Source organism: Petaurus breviceps, unplaced genomic scaffold (genome assembly GCF_028583685.1).
Source record: "Petaurus breviceps papuanus isolate PSGF00001 unplaced genomic scaffold, PetGlider_PUasm1.0 90750, whole genome shotgun sequence".
NCBI lineage: Eukaryota > Metazoa > Chordata > Mammalia > Diprotodontia > Petauridae > Petaurus > Petaurus breviceps.
This window is the reverse complement of record NW_027187335.1, coordinates 10759803-10772499: the sequence shown is the minus strand read 5'-3', so window position 1 is coordinate 10772499 and position 12697 is coordinate 10759803.

The following is a 12697-nucleotide window of genomic DNA, read 5'->3' as shown; positions in this document are numbered from 1 at the left end:
GTGTGTGTGTGTGTGTGTGTGTGTGTGTGTGTGTGTGTGTGTGTGGTTGAGGAGGGTCCCTCCCACCAAGGATGTCTGGTTAAGCACAGAGGTACACAGGGACTAAATTGGGGGTAGTGTCAGAGGGAAAGGAAAGGAGAAATTGGATAGAAGACATCGTGGAGGTAAGTAAAACCAACAGGACTGGAGTCCTTGGAGAGAAGGTGGATACAGTGTATTTGGGGAGGAATCCTGAAAGTAGAAAGATTACTCCAAGACTGTAGTCTTGGGAAGGAGGCAACCAGCAGGATTGTAAATTTTCAGTGGAGACATTTACACCTGGAAATGGCAAACACTATTACAAATCAGGGCTCCACGTTTTGTTGACTGTCTAGACTTAAGAAAGTGATGGCAAACCGAACAGTATGTCCAATTTTCCCCCCTGAGATGCTGTTGTAAAATACTTAGTAGCCAGCGGCTAGGTGGTGCAGTGAATAGAGCACTGGCCCTGGAGTCAGGAGCTTCAAATCAGGAGTTCAAATACAGCCTCAGACTTTTAACACTTACTAGCCATGTGACCTTGGGCAAGTCATTTAACCCCAATTGCCCTGCCTTCCCCCCTCCAAAAAGCAAAAAAAAAAAAAAAAAAAGAAGAATATATATATATACATATATATATAGTAGTAAACCCCTGAATTATCTTAAATTAAATTATCTTAAACTCACAGAGGTCAGGTTTTCAAAAAGGAGAAACAAGACCAACCAATAAAGATAAATACCCCAAACTTGGGTTGGCATTACATAGAATCCCTGAGGTAGAGGAGACCTCAGAGATCATTGAGTTGAGTAACTACCTGAGCAGGAAGCCTGTCCGCCCTGACTTTGGGCAGCTTAAATCCAATTGAATATTACCCTTGTGATGTCATTGGTGCTCTTCCAGAACAAAGGATGATCAACTGACCAATGATCATTCTTCCCCAATTTCAATATTTTCATTAACATGGAATTTTCTCTTTCCCAAGACAACTCATTTTACTTTATGAATGGCTTTAATTGTTGACATTTTCATACATTTCTTTGCCACTTCTACCAACCACTTCTACTTCTGCCCCTTGGGAATGACCAAAAAAAGTTTAATCCCTCTCCCACATGACAGGCCTTCAAATACTCATATGCCCCATCCCATCTTCTCTTCCCTAAGTTTCTAAAAAGCTGGGTTTTTTTTAAAAGAACTTTTCCAGAATTTTTAAAGCCAATAGCAATATTAATGATACATGGAAGCAAAGACTGCACACATATCAGCTGTGCTTTAATCCCAGAACATGGCAAAAGAGAGGGAAACAGAGATTCTTAATATATTCATAACAAATGACAATATTTCAGGTCTAGATGGACCAAAGCAAAGTACAACAGGCCCATCACTTCCCTAATCTAGACACTATGTTCCTCTCTTAATCCCCCCTTGTACTGGTGGGTCAGAAACCCAGAGCTATGGTACTTGTCCCCTTAGGATTCTAGGAGATCCTGAAGAGTTGGTGAGTATCTTCTTAATGCTATATGTCTCATAAGGCCCCATTGGTGTGCTGCCTCCATTATTTATTAGTTATCGATTAGACAGCTGGGATTTAATTAGCTTTTAGAAGGAATATTTTACTACAATGGTATAGGAAGAACAGTACAAGCCATTCCCCTAAAAGTCTATGACATACACTCCTACCACTACATACAAAGTCCAGGAAAAAGTGGGATCAAACTTACAGAGCACATGTGCAAAGCTTACACCCTGTAGCTCTTAGAAGTCCTTTCCCTGGGGTTCTCAAGATGTTCCCCTTAGTAATAGTATAGTTTTCTTTTTTTTTAATTAATGAATTAGTTAATTTTTATTATGTTTTGAGTTCCAAATTGTCTCCCCTCCTCCTTTCCAGCCCCACATTAGAGAAGGTCAACTTTTGATATTGTAGTGTGAATGCAATATTTACAGCTCCCACAATCATGATAAAGACTGTGACTATAGGTACCTCATGACATTCGATCACAAAATATACCAAACTCTCCTGCCTACAAGTGACTGTACAGGATGATTATGCAAACTGGAGTTTATGGCAGAAACAACAAGGCCGAAATGTACCTTTAGGATTTTGGTCCAGGAAACTTCCCTCATATGGAGTGCACCTTTGGAAAACAGTTGTTACCTGAGTATTGGGCTTTGGTAGAGACTGAATAACTAACTGACTCTGAGCCATGAAGTGACATTAAGGTCTGGAATCCTGATTATGACCTGGGTAATGAATACCCCAACTTCTCACAGAATTGGACATGCCCAAGAGGCCAGCATAATTAAATGGAAATGGTATATTCAAAATAGAGCTAAAACTAGCAAAAGTGGAGTTTCTGCCCTACATGAATCTATAATTAACATCGACACTGAGGGACATGATACATCCCCTGAACCAAGGCAACAATTGATACAGTCCTTGGTGTATGAATGATGGATATGATGGACTAACTGAAGAAAAGAAGAAACACGCATGGTTGGAAAGCAGTGGCCTATAACCCATGTACTAGAAGGACTTTGGAAAGTACTGGGATAGGTGGAAGTAGTCAATATGTTGAACTTATGGAAATACATCAAAACAGAACAGGGAGGACAGTGTCATATAGATGCCCAAGTGAAAAAATCAAAATTGGGAAATTCATGGTAAATAAGTCTGGGGCAAAGAATTATGGGAAGATGTATGGGACATGTCTTTGGTTACTGATTTGTCGGTTTTTCATGTAGATGCTCATATGGCCCTCACCATGCCAGAATTTGAGTACAATGCTCATGCTGATTATTCAGTAGCAAAGATTGCTACTGAACATATTGGCCCTACTTTGACAACAACTGATGATCTGGTATTAGCAAAATGGGTCCACCAAATGGCCAGTCATTTAGGGGTCCAGGCCACACACCAGTGGGCACAAGATCGAGGTATTAGTATCTCTCAGTCACTGTTAAAACAGATAGCAGAAGAATGTCATATATGTCAATCGGAAAAGGAGCAAACCATTCCTCAGGTAGTACCTGGAGAGATAGCAAGGGGAAAAGTCCCATCTCAAATCTGGCAAATAGATTATATTGGTCCCCTACCCCAAGAAAAAGGATGCAGATGTATATGTGCTTGTGTTGACACCTATTCAGGTGTACTGATGGCTTTTCCTTATAAGAATGCAACCCAGAAAAACACCTCTAAAACTCTAGATCTCATAAGTCTATATGATTAGCAAAAAAAAAAAAATTAAAAATTTTTAAAAGGAGGGGCTAGGTGGTACAGTGAATAGAGCACTGGCCCTGGAGTCAGGAGGACCTGAGTTCAAATCCAGCCTCAGACACTTAACACAAAAACTAGCCATGTGACCTTGGGCAAGTCCCTTAACCCCAATTGCCTTCCAAAAAAAAAAGTCTATATTATGGAACCCCAATGCAAATTCAAAGTGATAATGGGTCACATTTTGAAGTTAATGAAATGAAGAGATATTGTATATTAAACAATATAGAATGGATATATCATATTTCATATTATCCACAAGTATCTACGTTAATTGAAAGAATGAATGGATTATTGAAAGAACAGTTAAGGAAGTTAAATTCTAATAATTCATATCAACATTGGAAAGATAATTTGTTCACTGCTTTACATAATTTGAATAATAGACCATTGAGAGAAAGTATGCCTCTAACCAGAATGATGACCCCAAATCTTCAAATTAGAAAACAGCAGACACATAAGATCTTAAATATTGAGTATTGGACTGTGAGGCAAGATGTCCCAGAACTGTATCCAGGAACAACTGGTTCAGCAGGATATGATTTACATTGTTTAGAAGACTTTTGGTTGGATAGAAAAGAAATAAGAAACATCTCTACTGGAATATCATTTTGAATAGATATTACCTAAATCAGGTTTAGCAGCTCGAGGTATGCATGTATTGGCTGGAGTAATAGATTCTTATTATCAAGGAGAAATTATTATAACATTGAAAAATTTGGGTGAAGAACCTATACAGTTTTGTAAAAATGATAGAATAGTTCAAGTTCAAGATTATTATTCCTTGTGAAACAATACCGCTAATGAAAACTGACCCTCCTTCTGAAATAACTATCGGAGGAACTAGAAAATTTGGTTCTACTCATAGAATAAAATTGGGCACTAAAGTATGGGTAAAGCAAAAACCAGATGATGTTCCAAAGGCTGCAGAGATTATAGCACATGGGAAAGACAATACCATAGCTGTTGTTTATTCAGGAGAAGATGATTGTGAAATTGTACCCTTAACTCATTTATTCTACTGTGAATGAGGTTATGATAGTGAGTTTATGGACTCCAGAGGCATGGCTGACCCTATATTTGTTTCTTTTTGACTTTTTGTCTGTTAAACTTGTTTGCAAGATTTGTTTTCTGCAGGATTGGTACCCTCCACCTGCAGATGACTAATAGCTTGAGTTGGATGTCACCCCCTGTCCATGACTGTGATGTGTCACCTCTGGACCTGGTGTCAACTGATCTCCAGATGCCAGCTAAAGAAATGACCTTTTGAATGGGACCTTCTGGACCTGCCATTGACCAAGCTCCGGATGACAGCTAAAGAACTGAACTCTCAAATGGGACCTCTTGGGTCAGGGACAGTTCTATGTCCAATTTCAGCTTGAAGTAGCTTTGGAGAAGAGACCTTCACCCCTTACCCCAAGATTCTGAGCCTCATTCGTTCAAGAGGGAAAGGATCGGGAGCTTGTGCTCCCACCCTAAGCTATCGTTTTAGGTGCAAAGTTTTTCTATTATCCCTGTTTTTTGTTGCAAAGTTCTGTTGACACCAGTTTTTCCACCAGTTATCCCTAAACTCTCATTTATTGTTAATGTACTTTTACTATGTAAGGGACATGAAAGATCTTGGGGCCAAATGTAATGAGAATGAGAATTTGAAGATCTGCCCCTTAATAGACCTAGGGGGGAGTTTGAAGGCTTCCCCTACTTTGAAAGTAAACTCTGCCCCCTATTAGACTGAATATAATCACATGGAGCCTGTGGTGGGAGGAGTTTGCTTTATGGAAGCAGAGCCCACAGGAAGCTGGTAATCAGAGCTAGCCAGAGGGTGGGGGAGAGAAGATGCTCAGGCAAGGAGATAAAGAGGTTGGTGAGTAAATATTGATCTTGTATTGGTTTTTAGGAAGGCTGAAGGATGCTGTGGCTCTCAGTGTTATTATGGCTTTTGAATATCTTTGGTACTATGATGGAATCGGCTTATAGGTTTGGGGATTTGGTTTTCTGGTGTCTCGATAAATGCTTCAGTTCTGTCCTCTATCTGGATAGTTTGGTATATTTTGTGATCGAACATCATGTGATACTTTATAGTCACAGTTTTTATTACGAACGCAGGTGCTGTAAATATTGCATTAGTGCTACAGATATAGATATATATGTGGATCCATATAATACATACTTTCATTTTTAGTTCTTGCTCTGGAGGTGGATAGCATTTTCTTTTCTAAGTCCTTCACGACTGATTTGAATGATCATATTACTCAGAAGAGCTTAGTCATTCACAGCCACTCTTCTAACAATATTGCTGTTACAAAATTCTCTTGGTTCTGCTCATTTCACTTGGCATTATTTCATGCAAGTCTTTCCATGTTTTTCTGAAAACAACCTGCCCATCATTTCTTAGTATCAATCAATAGTATTTCATCACAATCATTTACCACAACTTATTCAGCCATTCCCCAGTTGATGGGCATCACTTCAATTTCCAATACTTTGCTACCACAAAGAAAGCTGCTATAAATATTTTAGAACATATAGATTCCTTTCCTTTTCCACTGATCACTTTGGTAAATAGACCTAATAAGGGTATTGCTGGGTCAAAGGGCACACACAACTTTATAACTCTTTGGGCATGATTCCAAATTGGTCCTCAAAATGGTTGGATCAGTTCACAATTCTACCAACAGTGTATTAATGTCCCAATTTTTCCACATGCCCTCCAGCATTTGATATTTTCCCTTTCTATTATTTTAGCCAATCTGATAGATGTGAGATGGTACCTCAGAATTGTTTTGATTTGCATTTCTCTAATCAACAATGATTTGGAACATTTTCCCATATGACTATATATAGCTTTGATTTCTTCTTCCAAAAACTGCCTGTTCATATCCTTTGAATGTTTCTCAATTGGGGAATGATTTGTAGTTTTATAAATTTGACTCAGTTCTCTATATATTTGAGATATGAGACCTTCATCTGAGAAACTGGTTACAAAAATTTTCCCCAAAATTTTCTGCTTTCTTTCTAATCTTGGTTACATTGATTTTATTTGTAAAAACCTTTTTTAATTTAATAAAAATTATCCATTTTATTTCCCACAATGCTCCCTATCTCTTATTTATTCATAAATTCTTCTCTTAACCATAAATCTGATGGGTAATATCTTCATGTTCCTCTAATTTACTTATGATATGTCCCTTTATGTCTAGATTATGTATCCATTTTATTTGGGTAAAGAGTTAAAGATATTGGTCTATACTTAGTTTCTGCAAAACTGCATTCCAGTTTTCTCAGCAATTCTATTTGTTTGTTTGTTTTTACCAAATAATGAATTCTTATCCCAAAAACCTAGATCTTTGCACTTATCAAACACAAGGTTACTATAGTCATTTACTACTACATACAAATACTCTGGAGTAATTTTCCTTAATAATCTTTTGAAGTATAATATCTAGACTCTTCTTTTGATCATGATTTTCAGATAGAACAACAATTGTTATATTTCTCCTTGATCTGTTTTCTAGATCAGTTATTTTTCTAACAAGATATTTTGTGTTCTCTGCTATTTTTTCATTCTTTTGATTTTGTTTTATTGTTTCTTGATGTCTTGTGAAGTCATTAGCTTCACCTTGCTCAGTTCTAATTTTTAAGAAGTTATTTTCTTCAGTAAGTTTTTGGACCTCTTTTTCCAATTGTTCATAATTTTCTTGCAATACTCTTATTTCTTTTCCAAATTTTTACTCTACCTCTCTTATTTGCTTTTTAAAATACTTTTTAATTTTTTTTTTAAGCAATCAGGGTTAAGTAACTTGCTCAAGGTTACACGGCCAGGTGTTTCTGGGTGGGTGCTAAGTGTCTGAGCCCGGGATTCGATCTCCAGGTCTTCTTAACACTGGAGCCGGTGCTCTTACTTGCTGTGCTACCTGGCCGCCCCTAAAATACTTTTTTAAAGAACTTTTTAAGCCCTTTCAAAAATTCTTTTTCACTTTGTGACCATTTTACATTTTTCTTTGAAGTTTTACAAATTTTGACTTCATTGTCTTCTTCTGAGTTTGAACCCTGATCTTCTTTTATCACCATAGTAACTATCTATGGTCAGGTTCTTTTTCTATTGTTTACTCTTTTTTAACAGCCCCTTCTTGGTTGTTAACTTTAGGATCAGGTTCTTCTCCCAGGATGTAGAGGATAATGTCTCAGGTTTCAGGGTTTTTTGTGTTAATATTTTCAGAGCCCTGTCTAGGGGTCTTTTACTTTTTGTCTCATCCAACGTGCTATCATCCAAAGCTAGGTTTAGTCACTGCTCTTCCAGCTTATGCTCTGGTTTATGAATAACCTCAAGTACTCCTCTCCACCCTTGAGACATTACTAGTCCTACCTCCACCATCACTACAATAATGCTCTTATTCCCCCACAGTCCCAGAAAAGCACCACCAGACTCAGTTGTCTCTCACTCCCAAGTGTCAGTTCACCCCTCTGCCCTAGAACCAAAACCAGGGACTCTGCTCTCCTATGAGTGACTACATTCAGTCCTCTCTACCCTAAAATGGTGATCAGGATACCACTCCTCTGTTTTCTCCAGATTGTACTTGCTTCTTCCCTCCCCCCACCCCCCACATAGCCATGGCCTAGGATCACATCCTGGTCAACATGACTGAGCCCTGTATCCAGTGCCAGCAGAGGACCTCAAGATCTTCCCCTGATCAGCCTCCTGACTCCTCCACTGTCAGTCAGGCAAAATGTTCCCAAAGCTCTGGCTGCCACCAATACAGCTGCCCTCAAATCTCACTGTTTGTTGATGGGAGATATCTGCACTTTGGGCTTTTTATAATTTCTGCCCCTCTAAAATTCAGTGTGAAGCATTGTGTAGTAACCCCCCATTTTGTGAACATCCCCCATCTCTCCCCATCATAGTAGAGCTGCCTAGGAAACCTGACAAAACCTGCCCAAACCTGCTACCTGAAGCCCATATCTGCACCCCACCCCCCACCCCCAGCCTTCTGTTCAGTTCTCAAAATAGATTTGGGAACTTTCCAGTTGGGCAACAAACTGACTGCTGGGCAACAATCATTAGGCAATGAACTGATTGCTACCTTTTGGCTTCTGTATTTTCCCCTCTTGTGTAGCAACTGACTAAGTTATAGTTTCCCCCTGGTAACAGCCATGTTGTAATATTTTTGTCTATATAAACCCCAAGATGTGTATGCTCGGGGCTACCTGATTTGGGTATATGACCCTTGGCAGTCCCTGGGTTAATTATGTCCCACAATTAAAACCCCGTCTCATCTCACAATTTCACATTACCACATTGTTATAAGTTGTTTGAAGAGGAATTTGCGAGAGCCAGATAATTTCTTGCCTTATTCTACCATCTTCCCACAATCCCATATGGTGTAGTTTTCTACTGGGTTCCCGTAGAGACCTGAAATTGCCTTTCCTCAATGTATCTTCTTTGTTCTTGGCTAAAAATGCAGGTGTTACTGTCAGTTACTGGTATTCTGGGGGTGCTGCTAAGATGCTGATGAGAAATCCAAATACTCTGACCTTCTAAAAATCATAAGGGCACTGAATGAGGGAAGGGGGGAGAGGGAAAGGAGACTGAGGCTCATTGCAATTCCCTAAGAAGGGGCTTGGCTGGAATAGCTCCCCTCTACATTGACAAACACTCAAAACTGGGTTCTAAACTGGCTTGCTCTTTAATAAAAGACTTACAAGATGTAACCAAGTTTCTCCAGGCCATCCCGTTACACTTCCTGTGCAATGTCCCTCCATTTCATTGAAAAGCTTTCAGAGATTTCTAGTCTAATGACTGATTCATTGATTCAATTCAATTCTTACCTGGTTGAGGTAGTGACTTGGAGTGGGGCCAAGTGTTTGATTAGAACCAGGGCCAGGTTCCAATCAGAAATAAACTAGGTGCTACAATGGATAGTGTTAGATATGGAGTCAGAAAAACCTGAGTTCAAATCCAGGCTCAGAAACTTACTAGTCATGTGAAAATGCAAGTCATTTAACCTCTGTCTGCCTTAGTTTTCTCATCTGTAAAATGACGATAATAATTTCACCTACCTCCCAGAGTTCTTATGAGGATCAAGTGAGAGATTATCTGTAAAGCACTTTGAAAAGTACCCTATAAGTGTTTTTGTTGCTGTTCAGTCGTGTCTGACTCTTCATGATCCCATTTGGTTTTTTGGGGGCAGAGATATGGGAGTGGTTTGCCATTTTCTCCTCCTGCTCATTTTACAGATGAGGAAACTGAGGTAAAAATGGTTAGGTGACTTGCCCAGGGTCACACACGCAAGTGTCTGAGGCCAGGTTTTGCCAGCCTTCATCACAACCTTCCATACCTATCTACTGACCATACTTCACACCTGGAAAGCCCTCTCTTTTCAATTTCTGCCTCTCAGAATCACTAAGCTTCTTCAAAGCTCAGCTGAAATGCCACCTCCGACATAATCTCTTTCCTGATCCCCCAACTGTTAGTCCCTCCCCTAACTAAATTACCTTGTATTTACTTTTTTAATATTTTGTCTATAAAGTGGAGTTGATCAGGGACTGTACTATTCAAATTTAAAAGTACCAAGTCAACCTGATAAAATGACAAGGCATGGGACATTGTTAGTTCCTGGCTAAAGAGAAGATATCGGGGAGGCCAGGTGGCTCAGCGAGTAAGAACACTGCTTCCAGTGTCGGGATGACCTGGGGATCAAATCTGGGCTCAGATATTTAGCACTACACCAAGAAATAACTGGCCATGTAACCTTGAGCAAGTTACTTAACTCCAATTGCTTAAAATAAAATTAAAAAAAGAGAAGATATCCCCCAAACCAAATGAGAGGACACAGGGAGGCCCTAGTGATTAGCTGACTGAAAAATCAGTCACTCTTTCCTTGTGATCTATAAAATTAAACTGAACAGACTCTTTGGGGCTCTCACCTCTTCAGAACTCTTCCTTTGACTTTCCCCTGTGGCTTCTCCCAAAGTGCAGCAAAGGACTACAAGAAGAACAAGTCCTCAAGAAGGGAGAGCCCCAAAGAGACTGCTCAGCTTAATTTTATTTTTTTTAAATTTATTTTTAGTTTTCAACATTCATTTCCACAAGATTTTGAGTTACAAATTTTCTCCCCATCTTTCACCTACCCCCACCCCAAGACAGAACCTACTGAGTATGCCTTCCCCAGTCTGTTCTCTCTTATATCCTCCTCCATCACCCCCCAAATTTCTTGTAGGGCAAGATGGATTTCTATACCCCAATGTCTATATATCTTATCTCCCAGTTGCATTAAATTTTTTTTTAATTTTTTAACATTTTTTTAACTTTAATTTCCAGATTCTTTCCCTTCTTCCCTCCTCACCCACCCTCACTGGGAAAATAAGCAATTCAATATAGGTTGTACATGTGTAGTTACACAAAATGTTTCCATAGTAGTTATATTGTGAAAGACTAACTATATTTCCCTCCATCATATCCTGCCCCCACTTATTCTATTTTCTACTTTTAGACTGTCACTTTTCAAATGTATGTACTTCTAACTTCCCTCTCCCCCAACCTGCCCTCCCTTCTATCATCCCCCCTCTTGTCCCCTTCCCCCCTACTTTCCTGTAGGGTAAGATACCCAAATGAGTGTGTATGTTATTCCCTTCTTAAGCCAAATTCAATGAGAGTAAAGTTGATCCATTCCCTTTTACCTTCCTGATTTTCTCCTCCATTATAACAGTTTTCTCTTGCCTGTTTTATATGAGATAACTTACCCTATTCTATCTCTCCTTTTCTCCTTCTCTCATTATATTCCTCTCTCACCTCTCAATTTTATTTTTTAGATATCATCCCTTCATATTCAACTGATCCTGTGCCCTCCATCTATGTATACATGTACACACATATGCACATACTCACATATGCATTTATACACCCTCCTATACTTACATATATACATATGTATACATATATACATATATATTCCCTTCAACTATCCTGTTATGGGAATGTGAATTTAAGATCTTCCCTGCCCCTAGACCCTTCGATAGGCTTGAGTGCACTGAAGCTTGTGGCAGGAGGCTTGTTTTGGGGGAATGCTTTTTGATTGGGCAGTGGGTCAAGAGGGTTGTTACATTCTCTGAGCCAGGAGAAGGCTATATAAACCCTGATGTGAGGTTTTGTTTTGGGGCTCACTTTGAGAAGTGTTGTGTGATTTGACCAGATGAGACTCTGGGCAGCCATTGAGCTCCCTGGCTTTGAAAACCCAGATGTTGATGCTTCCCTCTCTGGTAACTGGGACTAGGTATGGATGTAATGGTCAGAGAGTTGGAGGTCTGTCTGCTTGATCTGTTTCTCTGTCTTCTTGTAACTTCTGCTTGTAATTTGTTTGTATTCTCTGAAGTTCAGGGTGCTGACCTTTTTCCCCTGAACTAGGTAAATGATATGTTTGATTGATTAAAGCAAGATTGTTTACCCATTTTGAGTTGCTTTCCTTTAGAAAAGCAGATCTAAGAACCTGTGTTGGCATTCACCCTGGGGATGCTGGGGTGCTTGCTGCAACACTATCCTCATACTGAGAAACATCTCATGAGTTACAATTATTTTTTCCATGTAGGAATGTAAATAGCTCAACTTTAATAAGTTCCTTATGATTTTTTTTCCTATTTACCTTCTTATGCTTCTCTGGCTTCTTGTATTTGAAAGTCAAATTTTCTGTTCAGTTCTAGTTTTTTCATCAAGAATGCCTGGAAGTCCTCTATTTCATTGAATGACCATATTTTCCCCTGAAGTATTATACTCACTTTTCCTGGGTTGGTGATTCTTGCTTTTAATTCTAGTTCCTTTGACCTCCAGTGTATCATATTCCAAGCCTTTCAATCCCTTAATGTAGAAGCTGCTAGATCTTGTGTTATCCTGATTGTGTTTCCACAATACTCAAATTGTTTCTTTCTGGCAGCTTATAATATTTTCTCCTTGACTTGGGAACTCTGGAATTTGGCTATGATATTCCTAGGAGTTTTCTCTTGGGGATCTTTTTCAAGAGGCAAATTCACTAATTCTTTCAATTTCTATTTTGCCCTCTGGTTCTAGAATATCAGGGCAATTTTCCTTGAGAATTTCTTGAAGGATGATTTCTAGGCTCTTTTTTTGATTATGGCTTTCAGGTAGTCCAATAATTTTTAAATTGTCTCTCCTGGATCTATTTTCCAGGTTAGTGGTTTTTCCAATGAGATATTTCACATTGCCTTCTATTTTTTAATTTGTTTGGATCTGTTTAGATAGTATCTTGATTTCTCATAAAGTCATTAGCTTCCATTTTCTCTAATCTAATTTTGAAGAAATTATTATCTTTGGTGAGTTTTTGAAATTTCTTTTCCATCTGGGCAATTCGAATTTTTAAGGCATCCTTCTCCTCATTGGCTTTTGGGGCTTCTTTTGCCAT